The following is a 6,106-nucleotide window of genomic DNA, read 5'->3' on the forward strand; positions in this document are numbered from 1 at the left end:
GACCCCAGCCCGGCTCGAGCAGTACGGACTACCTGTTCGCCATGGAGGAGGGGCAGCAGGAGGAGAACCTCGAGGAGAAGATCAGGGAAGAGGTCAACAACTGGTCGAGGAAGCCGCTGAGGGGGAACCCGGGGCTCTCGCCCAATCTCTTCCCGCTCGAGTTCCGTGATGCTTGGGTAACTCTATTTCTCAGGCATAACACGCCGCTCCCGAGCTCTGCCTCGGTCGAGCGCGTGTTCAGCTACGGGTCGGACATCCTCAGGCCTAAGAGGTCGGCCCTGGCTGCACCGAACTTCGAGGCCCTCGTCTTCATGAAGGGCAACCTCCAAATCCTCAAGAAGGCCCACGAGGTGGAGGAGGAAGACGAGGACTAGTCAACAGACTGCTAGTCTGTTGACTAGTAGACTCTCTTGTCAAAGAAAGGACGGGCAAATTGATTTTTCTTTAATGTAACTTGCATATATTAAAATTATATTTAAATTAACTGTAGAGTAGAGTAGAGTCGAGTGGAAAACTTTATTTCAATAAATTTTGAATAAATTATATTTAAATAAAAATGTATATTTTTGATCTTAAAAGCTTTGTTTGTCTTTGTAGTAGTTAGAAATGGCTATTTAGGCTTAAAAAGCATTAAATTCCCTTTAGAAACGTCAAAAATCGCTTTAAAAACGTCGAAGCGCTTTAAAAAAATCGAATCGAAGCGGATAACTGGTAAGCGGACTAAGATTTTCGGCCGCTGAAGCGGATAAGCGAATCGGACTACACGGGCTGGCGGAGCGGATAAGCGGTAAGCGGACTTAAAATTTTCCGAATCGCGCCCACCTTTACCAAAATCAAGACTCTCTGCTCACCTTCACTCCTTCATTCCTCTTTTCTCCCGCCTCTGGAACAAACTCCCTCACTCTCTTCAATCCCACTCCACCCTCCAGGTCTTTAAAACGGCTGTTCACCCCCATCCAAAACCTTGATCTTTTCTACCCCCGCTAATTTCACCCCAATTCCACTCTTTTGAAATACCAACTTCTGTCCTGGAAGTCCTTGGTGTTTTATACTTCTCCCCCCCCCCCCCCCCCCCCCCCCCCCACACATCTCCCTGCTCTCAAATGTTGTGTTTGTGTGCTTCCCCTTCTCTCCCCATCTTGTCTTCCGCTCCCTCTTTTTATATATTTTGTTTGTCTGGTTGATTTGTTTGTGAAGTAAATGTTAGCTCTTTCACGAGCCTCGATTCAGTATACACCAAAAAAAAAAAAAAAAAAAAGCATATGTGAAATTGTGATTTTTAAGTTTCAAATGTACTAGATGTAAGATTAAAAGGGCTAGCTCCTCCTCCTCTCCTCCACCCCCATCTCCTCTCATCCCCTCCGTCCCCCTCCCATCCGTTTCATTTCACACCACAACTAGACAATTGTCTATAATGATACAGATAAGTGTGTAAGAGACTATATTCCAATCAGCTTCCAAAACCCAAACAATGACAACAAATCTAACATCAAACGGTGCACAAGATTCCATTTTATTAGACTCACCAAAAAAATAAACAAAGAAAAATGCGCACAAAAACGAATGACAAAACAGTAAACAATTGGTTAAATGGTTTATCTATGTATTTGTGTACTCTTGCAGTGTCCAAAGCAACTCACTACGATACATCTTTTGGCAAGATGACAAAATTGTCCAAACAATTTTGAAGACACGCCAACGACGACGGTCGGTGTCAGTTGGCGAATACATGGCATTGGAGTTGCATCAGGAAATGTACAAATTTAAGCCACGCACCTGCCGCTATTTGCAAACAGGTAGCAGCTCCAAACAACCGCTGTGGCAGAACGTATGTAGCGGCGTCACTCACGGTTTCGCTTAATACATATTGTGTATGAGTCGCTGTGGGGGAGTGACATTTCATGCGCCCAAAATTTCAGTGCACTTGCCCTTATGAACATTACACGCAAGCTATTTACACCATATCCTCTTCCTTCTCCCTCCCCACAACAAACATAAAACAAGATGAGATGTCGAAGGACTAACAATTGTGTCACCATTTACACCATATTATAAATATTTACATGCACGGGGGCAGACCCTCAAGCACATCGATGAAAAGGGATTGAAACTATCAGTGTATTTGAGCTGAGATCGTTTTCAAAATTGCTGTAATCCCAAAACAAGGAAATAGACTTCATTGCATCACAAAAGAAATGACAAAGTCCTGGTAACACACCTTTAGGGAGTGGGGGGAGGGGGAGGGTTCTTTGGGATGGGATTGGGATGCTGAAGATCCGAGTCAGAAACCTAAGGGTTTGCATCGAAGAAAAATCCAATTTTGCACCATTTAAAAACAAGGATTCCTAAGATAACAAAATCCACAGACTATCCTGTTAACAATGGATACACAACGTATTTTAACACCTTTGTCTGGTGTTAGCATGTTACCATACGCCATTTACAAGTTCCAATGGTGAGGGAGGGGTTACAGTAATAATACTATGCAAGTGTAACATTGCACATCCAGAGACAAAAGCACGTGCTGGAGAAAGTTCCAGATGTCAAGAAAGTACAAGTTTTCCATATTGGAAAGGTTTGAAGTTTGAATAGTGAGATCCCCCTTGTATTTGTTTCGTTTCCCCCCACTCTTGATGGAAGATTGTGGAATTAACATCCTGGTAGGACCCTGCAGGAGAAGGCGAAAGGGAATTTTTCAACTGGAACATACTCAAAACTACCGCCGCTATTTGGTACAACCAGGCCACTGCCTATGCCATATTCTCATGAGTGTTTCAGCCAGGATGCAAATAAGCACAAACCGTGGATAGATTCCATGTTGTGCAAATGGCCGACGGTAAATGACAGAGTACGCAATTTATGTTGCAAGTTGAGAGACCAGCAATGAACCTCAAACAAAACCTTCCGAGCAATTCAGAGCGCAATTTACAAACACAAAATGTGCCCAAGCTATTTGATGACCGTCACCTCACGTAGGATGCCAAAACTAGGCAGCCTGTGGACCCAACCCCCCCACCCCACCTCCACAAGCAATGTGCAAACATTCTGAGTGAAAGATAAATTCAATCATTTCGATATGGACTACTGTGCAGGTTACAAACGAAAAAGCCTGTTATTGCATCGTAGTGGCAAATACATGCTAAAAGCACTCAAATAATTATGGGGTGACAACCAGAAAAGGAGTTTGTTTCTTAATAACCCTTTTAACAAACTGGAGTAAAACATTATTTAGCTGAATGAAAACAAGCCATAAAACTAGTCTGGCCAGGCTGAGTGTTGCTTTTATATTAATATTTATTATATGCCGCTCATACTCATACACCGCTCGTATATCAGTACAGTATATGGATTAGATATATCCACACCAGTATTTTTTGGCACTTCTGGTATGTACTTACCTCTGCATTACATATTTAGATGTATTCTTGTGAGGTTGTTTGTCAATCATGGAAAGTTTTCCATCAACACAATTAATCATTAAAAATTTTTGCAACTAGGGATTCCAGTGCTGCTTCCTTTCTTGCAAGGGAAACTTACTGGTTTTCAAATCGGCTCGCCATAGTGACGATATCTAATTCGCCAATACCATACTATTCCAGCATGCAAGAGCACCCAAACCATACACCTGATACAAACGAGTTTAAACTTGTCATGGACAATGGCACACAATTTCCAGAAAAAAATACCACAAAGTTTTCCCTGCAAATGCAGCCGATTTGTCAAAATGTCTGTCACCTGAAAATGAGCGTGGCAAAAAGAGAGACAGGTTTGAATATCCAAAGCCTTGATCTTCACTGCAGGAAGAAAAAATGATTGCTGCACATTACATTAACTGAGCGGCCAAACTGCTCCCTCCCTACCCTCGAATCTAACCGCTTTGCCAATTATTTCCCATTCAAATATATTTATTACCACCATAATTTTTTGGCCGCTTTGAGCCAAAACACGACGATATCCTTCATAATTCTGTCTCCATGTCTCTCGGTCCCTGCTCTCAAATGTTGTGTTTGTGTCCTGGCCCCTCTCTCCCCATCTTGTCTACCGCTCCCGATGTTATTTGTTTTATGTGTCTGTTTGTCTTTCTGTGCGATTAATGTTCGCTCTTTCACGAGCCTCGATATTGTATACAAAAAAAAACAAAAAAAAAAAAACAACGGAACTCTCAAACAATCTCGTTATATTTCCTTGGTGAACACCCAATAGGCCAAACTTTGTCTGAAATAAATAAAACATTTTGTTGCTATCATCTCACTTCATTAGCAATTTAAAAAATAGAAAATTAATATATAAATATCCAGAAAAAGGCAATTTTTCGATCTTGTGTGAAATAAAGCAATTGCTAAAAAAAAAAAACCTATCCTAGTATTGTGTGAAGGGAATTGACAATTCCTTATGCACAATGTTGGGTGAAAAGCACCAACACAAACGATGGACTTTAACGATCACAAAGTATAGCCTAGGTATCGAGAATAACGAGCTCTGAGAAAGAGGTACGATGGAATTTTGCCGTTCACCTTTTCATTCCAAATGGAAAATTTGGGAATGAGCGGCAGGTTATTCTAAATAAATAAATAATGGATAAAAACTAGCACAGCACACGTCCCTCTCAAAACCTCTGCATGTTCGAGTTCACGAGTTCAAACACGAGTTCCTTACGGTTTGAAGTCTCCTTTTGCCTCGGTCATTCGGTGACGAATCATGAAAGCAGCAATGGCATCAGCAACCTACAAACAGCAAAGACCGTCAAAGATTATTTGATATCTATGCATTCACCAGCGGCTACCAGAGGGGGGAGCGAGAGGGTTTGCAGATTATAAACCAACATATTTTACAGTAATTTGCTTTGATGACCGACGATGGCGATTGTTGCATGGCCTAACGAAATGTCAATTGTGACTAGGAACCTTTCGCACCTTTTCTGGGGCGTCTTCATGGACAGCGTGACCACACTGGGGCAAGACCTGCATCTGAAACTTCCCTGCACATTACGACACAACAAAGCATAATAAAAAGGATGCATGTGATGAAGTTCTAGATCTCATCCACTGCTTTCTCACAGAGGTAGCAAAATGCATCGGCCCAGGTTCCAGATACGTGCCTTGCATCTGTCCGATTGTGAGGTCTTTGTCCAGTCGATCCACCCCTGCGGAATGAAACCAATGCAATCTCTGTGAGAGCCACAGGAACTCTTTACAATTTACATGAACCCAAACACGAAAGCGTGTTGAATGTTTGCTGATGAGTGTGCAGCAAAACTGAGGATCATTCGAGTCATATGATAATACGGAAGGAAATAAACATTTCACTGTAAATTTTGGACAGTATTTAAAATAATCCTAAAGTCTTTAAAAGATTGCACCTTAAAAAAAGAAAAAAAAGAAGCCTTCGCACCATGGCAGGAATGTGAGGAAAGAACGTTTTGTTATTAGGGAGTGTGTACATGGCAGCAAACAGCATTTTCGCTTCCACTCGGTTTTCCCAAAAATCTCTCGTGCAAAGGATCCCCTCTTGTGGACAGTCAAGGTTGTGCATTTCCGTTCCACGGCCAGTAAATGATGGCCTATTCAAGTTTCACATTTTGGTTTCTCTTCAACAGATAACTTGCACCAGTTTGGACTTAAGGTACACGCTCCCTAGTGACTATTTTAAGGAGCGCCATTGCGCTTGTCATTTCCTGTCTTGGAGCATTATCGATCGTGTGCCTGGAAACGTATTTGTGAAACTGTGCATTCCTGTCTTTAGAAAAACTTTTTAAAATCATGTATCTTGGTCACGCTCACCACTGAAAGTTAGCGAAAATTGGTACAGAAAACCCCCCTTTTAGATATATATGAGCAGTCAGCGATATATATATATATATATATATATATATATATATATATATATATATATATATATATATATATATATATATATATATATACATATATATATATATATATATATATATATATATATATATATATATATATATATATATATATATATATATATATATATATATATATATATATATATACAGTGGGTACTTTTTCCTTCAGATTAATTTTCCCACCTGCGGAAGTAGCATGCTGAAGTACAATGGCGAAGCGGTGACATGGGCTAC

At 40.9% G+C, this 6,106-nt stretch overlaps 1 long non-coding RNA gene across 1 annotated transcript; it reads right to left on the minus strand.

Annotated features, from left to right (window-relative positions):
• Window positions 1-1,492: 1,492 nt before the first annotated feature.
• LOC144889239 (uncharacterized) lies at window positions 1,493-5,768 on the minus strand. Its single transcript, XR_013621670.1, has 4 exons — window positions 5,099-5,768; window positions 4,914-4,978; window positions 4,657-4,724; window positions 1,493-2,668 (listed from the first exon to the last, which is right to left on the minus strand). It is a non-coding gene; the product is annotated as an uncharacterized LOC144889239 (long non-coding RNA).
• Between the last annotated feature and the right edge of the window lie 338 nt (window positions 5,769-6,106).

Source organism: Myxine glutinosa, unplaced genomic scaffold, assembly GCF_964187855.1.
Source record: "Myxine glutinosa unplaced genomic scaffold, kmMyxGlut1.1 SCAFFOLD_2034, whole genome shotgun sequence".
In the NCBI taxonomy this organism is placed as follows: Eukaryota; Metazoa; Chordata; class Myxini; order Myxiniformes; family Myxinidae; genus Myxine; species Myxine glutinosa.